Genomic DNA, 16,163 nt, shown 5'->3' on the forward strand with positions numbered 1-16,163 from the left:
CATCGAGGATGGGATTTGAACCCATGCGTGCAGAGCACAATGGATTAGCAGTCCATCGCCTTAACCACTCGGCCACCTCATCGATGAAACTGGGCTGTCCAGACATGGGTTGGCGCGCTCCAGATGATCTTTTTCTTTTTTTTCCCTCGTACTCGAGGGTCCATTTCCTGTTCCACATGCGATTTCAACATTTTCCTTGGGAGATGTCAAGCCAGCAAGCCACTGCTGTGGTTCAATGGCCAGTGTGGAGTTCAGTGGCCCTGTTGTACACAGAAAGCACATTGAGCTCCTTGGACATGAAAAGTTCCAGATAAAAGCCATTTGTCATCCTTTCTCTTGGTGTCGATGTTGCTATTGTATGTAAAGGTGGCAACTTGCTCAGCGAGCAGGCGGAGCACACACCGAATGCAGATGTGTCTGAGTGGTGTGTCCAAGTGGCTGCAAAAGGACAACACTCCCAGAGCGCCGTGGCTTAGTTGGTTAAAGCGCTTGTCTCTTAAACAGGAGATGCTGGGTCCGAATCCCAGTGGTGCCTTCTTTGTTCTGTCTTCTTGAACAGAACTGGTCCTTACAGACAACCGCCTACGGCTAGACTTAATTAAATGCAAGTATTCATTTCCTGTCTTTAACGCGACTTGTTTTTCTTAAAATGGATGAAACTTGCAAAACATGAAATACAAACATTGCTAATCAGCGCTAGCGGCTGGCAAAAAAAAAGAAGTCAGCAATGTTTTTTTTCTTTAACCTTAACCCTGCTAATGGAGAAGAGTTAAACGACCGAGTCTATGCAGCTTAAACGGTGCTCACGTCGGATTCTTAGCTGAAAGGGTGGTAAATCACGCTCACCCCAGTCCTTAATCTTTTAAAAGGATACAAAATTGAACCTAGTCGCCACATCACATACATCCTGTTCAACGATAAAAAGGTGACATCTATCCTAGATCCAGAGTAAATCCCACGTTGAGGGCATATTTTTTTCCACTTTACCATGAGTCGGGCTCAGCTGCACAGAGGCGAGAGCAGAGCAATGAGGTCACGGGGACAGGGGTCACACGCTGGCGGTTTAAACACGCGGAAGAAAACTGAGGGATCCACAGTATGTGGACCCTCCGTGCGCCATCAGTCCGCACTCCGGACTCTGAATCCTGCCATCCAAGTTAAGATCTCGGCGGAACCTGAGGCGCAGTTCCTTCTTAAAACGTAATCTGGTGAGCATTTCTAGAATCGTACTTGTATAGATGCAGCCTTTAATGTGTTGCTAGGTTAAAATTGATGACTTCTTGAACTTCAGTAGGCAACTGCCCTGTTGATTTCGGATTTAATTTCTTTATTACAGTGGCGCTTTTATGAAGACAGAGTCATGTTCAGGTACTTTGCTTGATGGAGGAAGCATATTTTGGACTCTGTGATCTGCTCACCTGGAAAGGTCTGCTGTACTACTACAAGAGAGAAGTAGAGTCTGGAAGAAGGGACAATTTTATGATGCTTTGGAAGATAATGTTTTTTTTTTCTTTGAAATCGAAATGAATCAGAATATCAGTGCAAAAGACAAACTCTTGGTTTGGTTTAAAGAGATATGGTTTTAAAACAGACAAAATGTAGAAAACAGGTGTTTCTCACTTTTGGAAAAGAATGGACCGGGGGTAATAGTTTACTAGTTGCAGTGCTGATCTCACTGGGTTACAGTCCTGCAGTGTCACACCAGGGCCAGTGGCGCAATGGATAACGTGTCTGACTACGGATCAGGCGATTTCAGGTTCGACTCCTGCCTGGCTCGGGTCGTTTTTAAACGCATCGGGCTACTCCCTAAGTAGTCTGTGCTACTTACTGTATTGTAATCGTACCCAGTAAGAGATTTCCTTCATGTAAATGAACTGCACCTGACAGCTTTAGAAAAACACCTGGGCTCAGTACGGTGCTGAGAGCTCAGCGTTGCTGTTCTAATTAGCACGCACTGCATCGGCTATGAACCCGAACTTTTCAATTATTCCGATCAGTAAGTCAACACGTAGTCCACATGAACGGTAGAAATATTCTCTTGTCTGTCTCTTGTTTGTATAGAACTGAATGTCCCTGACAATGTACTGTTAGTTTTAATTGAAGAACGGCATTTCTGTTCAAATATACCAGACAAGTTTATGTAACTGCTCATGCGACACTCAGTTGTAATTAGTCAAGAAATAAAGTCGAACAACAGCTGCGGGTTTGATTCTGAACGTATGAGATTGCAGCGCCTTTTACTTCCATTGACAAATGATAGAGATTCGAAGAGAGATCCTTCAGACCAGCAAGCAAACCCACGGCTATTTCGGTTTTCTATCTAGGCAACGTTGGTGTCTGCAATAGCATACATGAAAGCGTGATGCAATTTCTGTGGCTACATTTGTTGCACGTCATGCACAGTAAGAGTGTTTCTAACACCAAATAAAAAGTCAACAATTAGCGATCACGCCTTCTCCTCAGTTAACCCACTGAAACCCTTGCTGTTAACAGTTCTTTACTGCGTGCTTTACCAGCACCTACATATCGTGTCGGTTCTTTCAGCTTTATTCATTAGGTTTTCAAAGGCATAAGTAGAGCACCAGAGGTGCGAACGCAAAATGCGTGGTTATCTGAAGAATTGCTTTCCAGGGCAGCGGGTCCAAACGATTTCGCGTTGTTATAGTACCAGGAAAGGAGAAGCGGCACTTCGCCTCTGCCGCGCAGGCACAAGGCGACGTGCGGCAGACGCCGGAGTCGGCAGGTTTCGAACCTGCGCGGGGAAGCCCCAACGCATTTCGAGCCCATCACCTTAACCACTCGAGCACGACAAATGCGAGCTCAATGCCGCCGCATTCCTCCTATAATCAAACACGGACTGCGAGGTGGCTGCGGAAACCTTTTTAAAGTTGGTCTTCGTTAAAAAAAATACCTTTCACAAGATTCGTGCCGGCAGACAGACACGCCTCAGAGGGTTTAAGGCTGGCTTCACGTTCAAATGGTAAAGTCCCCCAGTCCGGATGTCAAAATGCAACTTTGGCAGACAGAAAAAACATCAACAAACCAAAAATGTGGACAAGGATTTTACAAGCTGCACCACACTGCACTTTCAAAAGCATTTACATTCGTGTTAGACGCAGGAATTGCCTTTGATTTGCGCGCTTACGAACGCCATGGAAAACGAAACAAAACTAAAGCCCTCAGCTCCTGCACTTGATTATAATCCCGTTACGTGTCGAAGCAGGAATTTACGTCATCCTACCACTGCAACACGGGGAATAGAGGGAAATGAGCACAAGCTACGAATTGTCTCTAATCAGTCCCTACAGTTGTAAGACGCCTGGAAGCGTGCACCCCCATCATTAATCTTTGCGCATCTGTGCAAGGTAAACTCTGGAGCAGTCTCTAAACGGCTCAAAGGAAACACGTGATTGATTCCATGTGCATCTGGGGTTCATTTCTTATTTACATTTAATTCAAGGGAAAGGCTTGGGTCAGTTTCAGACGGCCTCCAACAGCGAGATTCAAGCGCCCCACCTTCAGCCCAATCTGCGCCGCCAGAACGCCAACGGCTCCTCTGGTCTCCGGGGTGCGGTTGTGACCCCATAACCTAAAGTGTTGGTGGCAGACAAATGGAGACTAACAGGTGATGTCCTAGGACATGACTACATTGTGACACTCGGTGGGGATGGTGACCATTGCTTGGAAAAGAGTGCGAGGCCCCTTTAGAAAAACATTTTGTTAACAGGCATTCTGCCTCAGCCTAAACACCTATAGCTTGCAAAGCGCATGCTATTAGACAGGCACCTCTGCAAGACCTTAAGAGTCTCTTAAACTAGTGATAGTAAGGTGTTCCCAATGGGCGATGTTTGGCTTTCAAATCATCTCTCTGTGGAAGCGCCGCGATGCAACTGTTTAAGGCTTAGAAGCAGCTGACTGTTTCACTACCTAGCTGATTACTGTCAGTCAGGGAGCTCAGAGGTGAAAAGCCTGTCTGAGAGACAATTCGCCGTCGATCAGTTCAATATGTTCCGTACCAGCTCGGCGCACCTGAGATCATCTTGGTAGCTGTGTAGCTCAGATGAGTGAGAGCGTGTGTGTGTGTACCACCGTGATTGGATGCCGGTCCTTCTCAGGTCACAGTAAACCTTCTGCTGCCTAACTTTCCCCAGTGTGCCCCAGTGGCCTAATGGATAAGGCACTGGCCTCCTAAGCCAGGGATTGTGGGTTCGAGTCCCATCTGGGGTGCTCCTGTCCCATTTTGAGCGTACAAATGTCCTTGTGATTTGCAAAGCTGCAACCCCACCTTACTCAGTGAGCGTCTCTGCTTTTCTCTCACATACAGTTGGGAGAAAAACTTTTGTAAACAGCCCTTCGGAATGATGTGGATTTCTGCATGAATGGCTCCTAACATGTGATCTTATCTTTATCTAAGTCATAATAATTAATAAAGAGAGTCTGATTTAACAAACAACACGCCCAACATTTGACATTGCTGTTTCTTTATTGACCAAATGGTTTAAACAATCAAGGTCATTGATGGAAAAAGTACGTGAACCCTTATATTAAGGAGCTAGTGGAACCTCCTTTATGACAAAAACCTCAACCCCTACTTTCTGTAGCGGCTGGTCAGACCTGAGCAGCGGTTAGGAGGTATTTTGGCCTATTCCTCTATGAAAAACTGTTTCAGTCATGTATATTTTTGGGATGTCTTGCGCTGAACGGCCTGCTTCAGATCACGCCACAGTACTTCAATGGGATTGGGGTCAGGACTCTTACTTGGCCATCCCAAAATACGGAATTTCTTCTGTTTCAGCCACTCTGTTGTTGATGTACTCCTTTGTTTTTGTCATGCTGCATGACCCAGCGTCTTTCGAGTTTTAGATCACAGGCAGACACCCTGACATTCTGCTGTAGATTTTCCTGATACATCTTGGAATTCATCGGTCCCTCGATGATTGCAAGCCGTACAGCCTCCGCCATGCTTCCCAGGTGGGATGAGGTTTTGGAGTTGGTATGCAGTGTTTTGTTATCTCCAAACATAACGCTGTGCACATTTACCAACAAGTTCAACTTTTGTCACGTCTGTCCACAGAACATTGTTCCAGGAGTTGCTGTGGAACATCCATGTGGTCTTTAGCAAACTTGAGAGGGGCAGTGGTGGTTTTTTTTGGGGGGAGAGCAGTGGTTTCCTCCATGGTGACCTCGCATGATCACCACTCCTGTTCAGATTTCTTCTTATGGTGGACTCATAAACACAGACATAAGACAAAGTCAACCACCTGTTCGCTAGATCCCATCCCCACTCAGCTAGTCAAAGATTCCCTCGAAGGACTGGCAGGACCTATAATTAGTATGATGAATGCATCGCTTGCGTCAGGCGTTGTACCTGATCAATTTAAGGTAGCGGTTGTTAGACCGCTCCTTAAAAAGTCAAATTTGGATCCACAAGCTCTTAACAACTACAGGCCTGTCTCAAAGGTCCCATTTCAATCTAAAAGTCTTGGGAGAATAGTTGTTGCCCAACGTCAATCGTATCTGGATTCAAATAATATACTTGAGAAATTTCAGTCTGGTTTCTGAAACTGCATTAACGAGAGTCGTAAATGATATTCTCTTAGCTACTGATGCGGGGAATGCAACAGTGCTTGTGCTTCTAGATCTTAGAGCTGCCTTTGACACGGTTGACCTCTCTGTTTTGTTACACAGGCTTGAGTTTGAGGTTGGCTTATCTGGAACCGTCCTTCAGTGGTTTACTTCACATTTTACTCATCGTTTTCATTATGTTCAAATATCTAATAATTGTACTGCTTCATCAATGTCACCAGTTCAATTTGGGGTACCAGAAGATCAGTGCTGGGACCAATATTGCTCTCTCTCTCTACATGCTGCTGCTAGGTAGGATAATCCGAAAAAATAATATGAACTTTCATTCATATGCTGATTGCACTCAAATAAACATTTTGTTTCCACCAAACGACAGCTCTTCTATTATCACTTTAGTTAAATGCATTAATGAAGGAAATACTTGGATGTGTGAAAACTTTTTGTTACTCAACTCTGAGAAAACTGAGGATCTGTTGATCGGAGGCAACAATACTGATAGGACTACTATAACTTCAGCACTTAACTCAGAGGATTTAAACATTTGCCTCAAAGAGACAGCACGTTACCTAGGCGGCATATTAGACACAAGGTTCTTAACAACTTGCATTGTTAAGTGCCTTGGGAAGCCCTTGTTGTGAAAGGCGCTATATAGAAATACATTGATTTGAACTGAATTGACAATGTAAAATGTTGTGTGTGTTGTTTGTTAAACAAGACTGTCTTTATTTATAAAAAAATAAAAGGAATTTGCTAGGAATGCAAACGTTAGGTTGCGCTTCTTCATGCTGCATCGTCGGCATGAGTGGAGCTTTTTAAACGTCTGTACTTACTGCGCCCCATAAGAAATCGTTTGTCCCCGTTCAAAAGCGATTGTGCGATGTCCTGCAGTGTTCGCAAAGCAAACCTTTGACAGTTTGAAAAGAGGAATTTATTCTGCTTCCTGTGCGTGCGTGCAGTAGTTACAAAGTTGAACGTCTTTACATGATCTGCTGCAGTTTTCAGTGGGCGGGCTTTGTCAGATGGCTTGGAAAAACGCACTGTGTTTCGGCTCGGGAAACATCATGAGAAGTGTCCTGCATGTTTTCTGTGTATAGCTGTCTTTAAACGCATACAGAATTCATTCGAAATCATTGGATTCTCCAATTAACAAGGGTCCCTTAAAGGATGAGTCAAAGTAACGTCTAATCGGATTAGTTTCCTTAGAGCTGGTTCAGAGTTTGCTCAAGAGTTTACCTTTCACAGATGCGCAAAGAAGAATGTTGGGGGTGCACGCTTCAAGGTGCCTTACAGCTGTAGGGAGTGATTCGAGACGATTCGTGGCGTGTGCTCGTTCCCATATACCGTACGCCCGGGGTGCAGTGCTAGGATGACGTACAATACCACTTGGGCACGTAACGGCGTTATATGCAAGTGCGGGACGTGAGGGTTTTCGTTTGTTCGTTTTGTTTTGCTCTGCTTTGCTTTGTTTCGTGGTCAAGAGGCGTAAGGTAAGTCGTAATCCAGGGAGAACACTGGTGGCAAACAGTCCGAGGTGAGAGGCGAGGTCCAAAGTCAAAAAGGCAGAAGGGGAGTCCAATATCCAGAATAAACGAGGTAATGGAAAAAACGCCAGGTAGAGCTCTCAAGGAGTAGACTCAATACCAGCGGGAAGCAGGTAAAGATGGTAAAAATAGCACTGCGTACCGTACGGTGGAGTGTGTGCAGGTGGGTTAACTCGTGCGGCGGCGTTTGTTAATAATCACCCACTGCTGGTGCTGATTAGATCGCTTAAGAGTTGGTCTAAACTGCCTGGCGGTCATGACAAGCTCCTCTTTAAGCTGTGGTTTAGTTTTGCATTCATGTGTTTCTAGAGCAGTTATTTATGGGGGTGGGTGGGTCTTTCACAGAGGCTCAGGACAAATCCCCTGCATGAAAGTCTACTGTGTGCGTTCAAACAGGTCAAGAGCCAGGCAGGAGGACAATGGACAGAAGCAGCAACGAACTAAAAATAAAAGAACGAATATGAAAAAGCCACCATCTTTTTCTTTTTGACATTTTCCGACTTTCATGCAAGCCAGGACAAAGTTGCTCGTAGCTACTTGTGGATTCAAATACTCTATCGAGTGCTTTGATGAGTTTTTGCAATTTGATTGTCGTCCTGTCAGCCTGTTTCTGTTTTTTTTTTCAATCTAGTGATGGAAAGTAAGAGGGAAATGATGGAGCAATCAATAACTGCTCCGGAAAAATGGCAGAAAGAAATGTCCCGTCACTAAGGACATTTGTGAAGCAGAGGAGTGACATCACCACAAAGGCGACTTATTCTGCTGATCGTTTTGGTGAATAATGATTGAGGCGCGTTAAGAGAAAGGTAGCTGCGTCAGCATGCTTAGGCTGCAAAGGATAAAGCAAAGGTTTACTCCATGCTGAAAAGAGAAGAAAAGAAGCACAACGTTTCGGCTGTGGAGCCTTCTGCTCCATCTTCTTTAGCGATGGTGATGATGTTTACATTGGAAAAACTGAGACACGCATACTGGAGGGGCTTGAACCACCAACTGTTCAGTTAACAGCCAAATGTACTAACCGATTGCACCTGACGGTCTTTTGTGCTCCCTACATTTGCAGGTTTATGGTCAAAGAAAACAATCGTTTGCGCTTCTTGTAGCCAGCAATATTTTTTCACTGACAACCAAGAAATTGATTTCATCTTTCACAAAATGTATGGATTTCTTCAAAAACAAGTTATTCCAGAAAGGAAATGAATTCTTGCATTAAACTGAACAAAGCTGTACATGTTTGTCTGAAATGATACATTTGGCACAACAAGACACGGAGAGAGGCACAGCTGGTATTCAGACCCAGGATCGCCTGCTTACTAGGCGGGCACTTTAAGCCACTAGGGAGCACCGCACTTTTACAGACACTTGGACACATCTGCGCTCGGTGTGCACTTAACATAATCTCTGAGCCCGTTGCCTCTTTCCCGTTTAATAGCAGAACTGACGCCAAGAGAAATGATGAGAAATGGCATTTATCGGGCACTTTTCATGTCCAAGGAGCTCAATGCCCTTGACACCTCCCCAAGGCGACAGAGCTGTGCATTCTTTGGCGACACCATTTTTTCTTTTGTTTAATTTCTATACTTATTGGTAGAATAAAAACGATATGTCATGTACTGTAAGGTAAATGTCTCTTTTCATGGGGAAAGCTAGCACCAGCAAATGTTGTGTTTAGAAGAAGTGATTTAACATGACACGTGACCTAATTTACCGGAGCAAAAGCTCACCCAGCAAGCCCTGCTTTACTTCTACAGGAGAGAAGTACTGTAGAGTCTGCAAGATGTTCAGCTGGGTAGCTATGTCAGCATGCCTCGGCTGCAAAGGAACAAGTAATAGGTTTATTGCATGCTGAAAAGAGAAGAACGGAAACACAGCGTTTCAGCTGTGAGGTCTTCTCACACCTGAAGAAGCCTCACACCTGTAAAAGGCTCCATGGTTTTCTTTCTTCTCTTTTCAACATGGAATACACCTATTGTCTGCAAGATGTGACAATTTCATGGTGTTTTGGAAGAAAACCTTTTTTCTTTGAATTCAAAATCAATCGGAATTTCAGCACGACACAACACTTTTTCTGTTTTAAGGAGATGATATTTTAAACCTGATAAAAATAGTAGGAAACACAAGTTTCTTGCTGTGAAAATTTAGATGGGGAAGTGTACTACTAGTAGCAGTGTAGAGCTCTCTGTGGTGGAGTCCAAGCGCATGTTCTATGGGCCAGTGGCGTAATGGATAACGCGCCTGACTTCGGATCAGAAGATTGTAGGTCTGAGTCCTGCCTGGCTCGTGAGGCTTTTAAACCTCTCAGGTTCCTCGGTAACAGGTTGCCGTCATGTATATGAACTATAGAAAAGCATTTGCCACAACCCATAAATTAGCACGCAAGTGCGGGCTAGTTAACACAGAACTGTATGGAGATCATCTCCAGCTCCGAGCTCAATTGCAATGAAAAAACATGCAGAACAGAACTGGAGAGCAGCTGAATTTGTGCTCAGTAGGGTGGGGAGGACTCAGCATTGCTATTGTTCTAATTGGCATGAACTGCAGGGGATCTGAATCAGAACATGTCAGTTAGTTCGATCATTGCGTCAATATGTAGGCCACGTTAATACAGAATTATTACTTTGTCTGTCTCGTCTTTGTATATAGCTGAATGTCCCTGACAATTTCATGTTAGTTTTTAAGAACGACATTGGTGCTAATATATACATATATAGCATATAAGGAACACATAAACGTTTAGTCCATGCTGAAAAGATAAGAAAATCGCCACAACGTTTCATCTTGGAATAAATCTTTACTTGTTGTTTTGCAGCCTACCCATTCTGACCTAACTCCTCCCTTGAAATTCCCTAACAGATAAGGGTACGTAACGGCTCATGCGATGCTCAGTTGCAATTTGTCCCAAAACAAACAAGAACAGCAGCTGAGGGTTTGAGTTTGAACATGCACTGTATTAAAGCAGCTTTTATTTCCATTGATAAATGCTAGATATTCCTACAGAGATTCTCCAGGTGAGTAAGCGATTCCTGTTTCTGTTTCTATTTCTGTTTCATATATATATACAGTATATATATATATGTTACATGTGTCTCTGCAATAGTATAAATGTGTTATACACTATCAGGGGCTGCTTTTTTGTGCACCTCATCTACAACAAGGGTTTTTTTCATTTATGTTTGTGGACCTTCACCATTTGAGGAAGTGAGTTAGATAAGAAAGTTACAGGTATGGTGAGCAATGACTGACAAAGGCACGTACTGCGTATTCCTTACAGAAGAGTAAGCAATTTGTTCTAAAAAACACCAGCTAAAGTCAAACATCGTTAGCAATCTTATTACTTAAATAGAATTAACATCAATAAACTGTAAGGTGCTGGTACATGCGAGTAGATTTGATCTTCTATTAAACAAAAATGCAATTACAGCTCTAAAAAGGTCAACCTAGACTTCTGGAACAGATCTGTTCAGGTCATCGCTGTTCCTCTGACCTTGTGAGTCTTTGGAATTTTAAAAGTGTATTTTGCTTGCCTTTCATGTGGTCTGTGTACAAGTCACTGTGGCGTATGCGGTCCTACACAGCCTTGCTATAGACGTGACGAGCCTCCGCTATGTTGCAATGGAGAACAGGTTCAGTACGGAGCTGCCGAGAAAATTCAGCTGGAAAGCTCGTTGTAGAAAAGCATCGGTATCTGTGTCCAGCGGCAAAGCGTCCTTCGTGGGTGCTGAAGAATCGATTTCACAGGCTGCGGGTCCAGGCGATTTAGAGTGTTAAAGGTCCCAGCGAAAACAAAACAGCGCTGGTCCTTTTTCATGCACGCACGAGAGCAAATGCAAAGGACACCATAGTCGGCAGGATTTGAACCTGAGCAGGGAGACCCAAACAGATTTAAAGTTTGTTGCCTTAACCACTTGGCCACGATTACAGTGAATATGCCAGCTGTTGGCTTCTTGCTACAATCGAACAGGGAGTGCGAGGCGGCGGCGGCGGCGGCGGCGGCAACTTTTTTCAAGTTCGCTCTCCGTTTAAGAAACCTTTTACGCCATACGTGTAAGCAGACACACACCTCAGAGTACTTAAGGGTGGCTTCAAGTTGGAATGATAAAGTCTCCCCGTTCGGACATGAAAATAGAACTTTCTTAGACAGAAAGAAATCAACAACGGAGACATGTGGACGACGATTTCAGTCACTGCACTTTGAATAGCATTTTTACTCGAGTTACAGGAGATGCACGAATGGCCCTTGACCTACGCTCTTACGAATGCCTTGGAACATTCAAAGAGAACAGCCCTCAAGTCATGCGGTTTATTATAATGCTGTTGCGTGTCGAGGCAGTATTTGACTCCGTCCTACCGTTGAGACACGGGGCGTACTGTAAATGAACTGCACCTGACAGCTTTAGAAAAACACCTGGGCTCAGTACGGTGCTGAGAGCTCAGCGTTGCTGTTGTTCTAATTAGCACGCACTGCATCGGCTATGACCCGAACTTTTCAATTATTCCGATCAGTAAGTCAACACGTAGTCCACATGAAAGGTAGAAATATTCTCTTGTCTGTCTCTTGTTTTTATAGAACTGAATGTCCCTGACAATGTACTGTTAGTTTTAATTGAAGAACGGCATCTGTGTTCAAATATACCAGACAAGTTTACGTAACTGCTCATGCAACACTCAGTTGTAATTAGTCAAGAAATAAAGTCGAACAACAGCTGCGAGTTTGATTCTGAACGTATGAGATTGCAGCGCCTTTTACTTCCATTGACAAATGATAGATATTCGAAGAGAAATCCTTCAGACCAGCAAGCAAACCCACGGCTATTTCGGTTTTCTATCTAGGCAACGTTGGTGTCTGCAATAGCATACATGAAAGGGTGATGCAATTTCTGTGGCTACATTTGTTGCACGTCATGCACAGTAAGAGTGTTTCTAACACCAAATAAAAAGTCAACAATTAGCGATCACGCCTTCTCCTCAGTTAACCCACTGAAACCTTGCTGTTAACAGTTCTTTACTGCGTGCTTTACGAGCACCTACATATTGTGTCGGTTCTTTCAGCTTTATTCATTAGGTTTTCAAAGGCATAAGTAGAGCACCAGAGGTGCGAACACAAAGTGTGTGGTTACCTGAAGAATTGGTTTCCATGGCAGCGGGGACAAGCGATTTAGCGTTTTTATAGCACGAGGAAAGGAGAAGCGGCACTACGCCTTTTCAGCGAAGGCACAAAGCGACGTGCGGCAGACGCCGTAGTCGGCAGGATTCGAACCTGCGCGGGGAGTCCCCAATGGATTTCGAGTCCATCGCCTTAACCGCTGCCGCATTCCTCCTATAATCTAACACGGAGTGCGAGGTGGCTGCGGAAACTTTTTCAAAGTCGCTCTCCGTTAAAAAAAAAAATACCTTTCACAAAATACGTGCCGGCAGACAGACACGCCTCAGAGGGTTTAAGGTTGGCTTCACGTTCAAATGATAAAGTCTCCCCGTCCAGATGTCAAAATGCAACTTTGGCAGACAGAAAAAACATCAACAAACCACAAATGTGGACAAGGATTTTACAAGCTGCACCACACTGCACTTTCAAAAGCATTTACATTCGTGTTAGACGCAGGAATTGCCTTTGATTTGCGCGCTTACGAACGCCATAGAAAACGAAACAAAACTAAAGCCTTCAGCTCTTGCATTTGATTATAATGCCGTTACGTGTCGAAGCAGTAATTTACGTCATCCCACCACTGCAACACGGGGAATAGAGGGAAATGAGCACAAGGTGAGATATTTTTAATCTGTAAGGCTTCTGTAGTTTCTTTTTGAAATCATTGTTACAACATATTATGTAAAAGCATGTTGAAAAGAATCTACCTGCATTCCAGCGGCCCTGAGCAAGAGGCCGCTGTCCAGGAGGAAGAAATGCCAGAGGCTGCTCTAGAAACTGAAACAGAAGCGGATAAGGAAGGGGAAGATGTGAGCTCTGAAGAACTCTATCAGCAGTAAGACTTTTTATTTTTCAGATGTATCTATTTTTTACTAAAATTCTATTTGTCTTATAGGTATAAAATGTTTAAACCGGTGTTTTATATCCTTACAGGCCCTGAGTAGTTAAAAAGTATCAGCAGGCTGGAAGAGAGTGGCCCAAGCTGGACTCAATAGAAAGCACTCCCTGGATGCTCCTCTCCTGATTGGATTCAAACAGTACCTTACCAAGGATCTGGGAGTGGCAAATTATTCTCAGGAGGTATTTATTTTTTAAAGGCATTAAAAATTAAGCAATGGTATCTTCATTGTAAATGTTTTTGTTTCTTAGCTTAAAATTCACCCATGTGAAATGATGTCAGCCATAAACATCATGACTCTATATTTCCTACCTGAATCTATTCTACTTAAATTATTACATTATACACAATTTGAGTTCATTTTAAAAAGTAAAAGGTAATGAAAGGAATGCATTTTCATAAGAAAGATAATACCGATATGCATGTGATAATCTTCCTTATATCATGTAGTGCGTCATTTGGACACTTTGTGGGCTTGAAATACAAAGAAAATCATGTTCTATGGTACAAGATAAATACCAAACTTAAGCTTTTATTTTAATTAGATTTGTTTATAAAGCATAAGCAATCATTTATTACATCGCTTCTTGAATTAAACCTTTTGACAAGAGGTAAGACTTCTATTTTACATTTAAACCCATGTTTAGCTGTGTTTTTTAGATTTAACTGAACCAATTTCTGTGTGTGATAATGTCCTTGAATTCTGACAACATCACACTAAATTACATGATATAAAACAGCTAATGTTTCTAGAGATAAAGTTTCTGGGATGCTTCTAATTACTTTTTATTACCAGGGACAGTTTAATTCACCTTGTACAGTACTGAAAGACCAAGATGCTTTTTTTAAAAGTTATTTAACATTTTATAGAACTTTGTCTACTATGGCAACATGATGAGCTTGGTGAAACTTGGAAAAATACTGCTTGGCCACTTATCTTAATATAAAGATAGGATAAAGGTTTATCTTTTGCACCTACCTGACCCCCAGGGAAGGCCAATGCTTTCTAAGTTGATGGTTCCCTACAGTAGACTGTACCTTATCTTCAAAGATAATGTATATTGACCCAAATCAGTTTTGGAATCCAATCTACTGACAAGATGGAGCACATCCTTTTTTCAGGATTTTAGCATCATACGTTTGGTATATTTAGTCCCTAATGCTGAAAGAAATGATCATAGAACATTTGGACACTTTGTGGGCTTGAAATACAAAGAAAATCATGTTCTATGGTACAAGATAAATACAAAACTTAAGCTTTTATTTTAATTAGATTTGTTTATAAAGCATAAGCAATCATTTATTACATTAATATATGTGAAAATAACATTTTAGCATCATACGTTTAGTATATTTAGTCCCTAATGCTGAAAGAAATGATCATAGAACATGACATCTAACCTTACCTGTGGCGTCTTTAATCCCTATTGCTCAATGCACGGTGAAAGCATTGCATACATGTGTCTGACAATGAGGAATGGGCCCCTGAGACAGTCATTTGCATGTTTCACAAACGATCGTATATTACTAGAGATTCTGTTTGGGATTCAGATGTGCATTCGGACAGCAATCCCTTTCAAGAAATGATATGTTCTGGATGAGGTCAAAGGTGATGGAACACTGTATTTAGGATGTGTTTGCAGTGATTGTGTGTCTCCTGCTTCAACGCAGTGATATATAGATGTGCTCCTGTAATTTATTGGTACATGCCCAGGGCAGTAAGCAGTCTGAGGATTTATTTCCAGACGGCATAGAGCAGTGAAGCAGTGAAGTAGTGCAACACACTGGATCATTATATTATTAGAATCTATTCTACTTAAATTATTACATTATACACAATTTGAGTTCATTTTAAAAAGTAAAAGGTAATGAAAGGAATGCATTTTCATAAGAAAGATAATACCGATATGCATGTGATAATCTTCCTTATATCATGTAGTGCGTCATTTGGACACTTTGGACTGTGGGCTTGAAATACAAAGAAAATCATGTTCTATGGTACAAGATAAATACAAAACTTAAGCTTTTATTTTAATTAGGTTTGTTTATAAAGCATAAGCAATCATTTATTACATTAATATATGTGAAAATAACATTTTAGCATCATATTATTACATACAGGTCTCTAGCTTCAACACAGTGAGATATATATATGCTCAGTAATTTTTTGGTACATGCCCAGGGCAATAATCAGAATGAGGATTTATTTTCAGACGGGCTACAGGTAGTCTTGTGAAATACTTCAACACACTGGATCGCAGATTTAGACCCCCTGCACTCTTACTCCTTAAAAACCAAAGAAATGAAGATATGTAGCAATCACATTGTAACAGGGGTGACAGTGACTTAATGCTTATACTAGTGGACTTCTGGTACCTTTAGGGTACGGTGTTCCCTGAAGGGCTCTCAAACCCCGCATTTCAGATGCCTAGCTGTATCGCTGATGTGTTGCACCTCAGAATCACTTTTAAACCTTACCTCTGCTATCTTTAATCCCTATTGCTCAACGCATGGTGAAAGTATTGCATAAATGTGTCTGAAAATGAGCAATGGGCACCTGAGAGTCATTTTCCTGTTCCACATGCAATTTCAACATTTTCCTTGAGAGATGTCAAGCCAGCAAGCCACTGCTGTGGTTCAGTGGCCAGTGTGGAGTTCAGTGGCCCTGTTGTACACAGAAAGCACATTGAGCTCCTTGGACATGAAAAGTTCCAGATAAAAGCCATTTGTCACCCTTTCTCTTGGTGTTGATGTTGCTATTATATGTAAAGGTGGCAACTTGCTCAGCGAGCAGGCGGAGCACACACCGAATGCAGATGTGTCTGAGTGGTGTGTCCAAGTGGCTGTCAAAGGACAGCTCTCCTGGGGCACCGTGGCTTAGTTGCTTAAAGTGCCTGTCTAGTAAACAGGAGACCCTGGCTCCGAATCCCAGCGGTGCCTTTTTTGTTCTTTCTTCTCGAACAGAACTGGTCATTATGGACAACCGCCTACGGCTAGA

General features: G+C 42.6%; 2 non-coding genes across 2 annotated transcripts; one reads left to right on the top strand and one right to left on the bottom strand.

The window, feature by feature from the left end:
• On the bottom strand, positions 1–85 carry trnas-gcu (transfer RNA serine (anticodon GCU)). The gene has a single exon. It is a non-coding gene; the product is annotated as a tRNA-Ser (tRNA).
• Positions 86–4,154: 4,069 nt separating this feature from the next.
• On the top strand, positions 4,155–4,227 carry trnar-ccu (transfer RNA arginine (anticodon CCU)). Its single transcript has one exon. It is a non-coding gene; the product is annotated as a tRNA-Arg (tRNA).
• Positions 4,228–16,163: the final 11,936 nt, after the last annotated feature.

Source organism: Lepisosteus oculatus, unplaced genomic scaffold (genome assembly GCF_040954835.1).
Source record: "Lepisosteus oculatus isolate fLepOcu1 unplaced genomic scaffold, fLepOcu1.hap2 HAP2_SCAFFOLD_90, whole genome shotgun sequence".
In the NCBI taxonomy this organism is placed as follows: domain Eukaryota; kingdom Metazoa; phylum Chordata; class Actinopteri; order Semionotiformes; family Lepisosteidae; genus Lepisosteus; species Lepisosteus oculatus.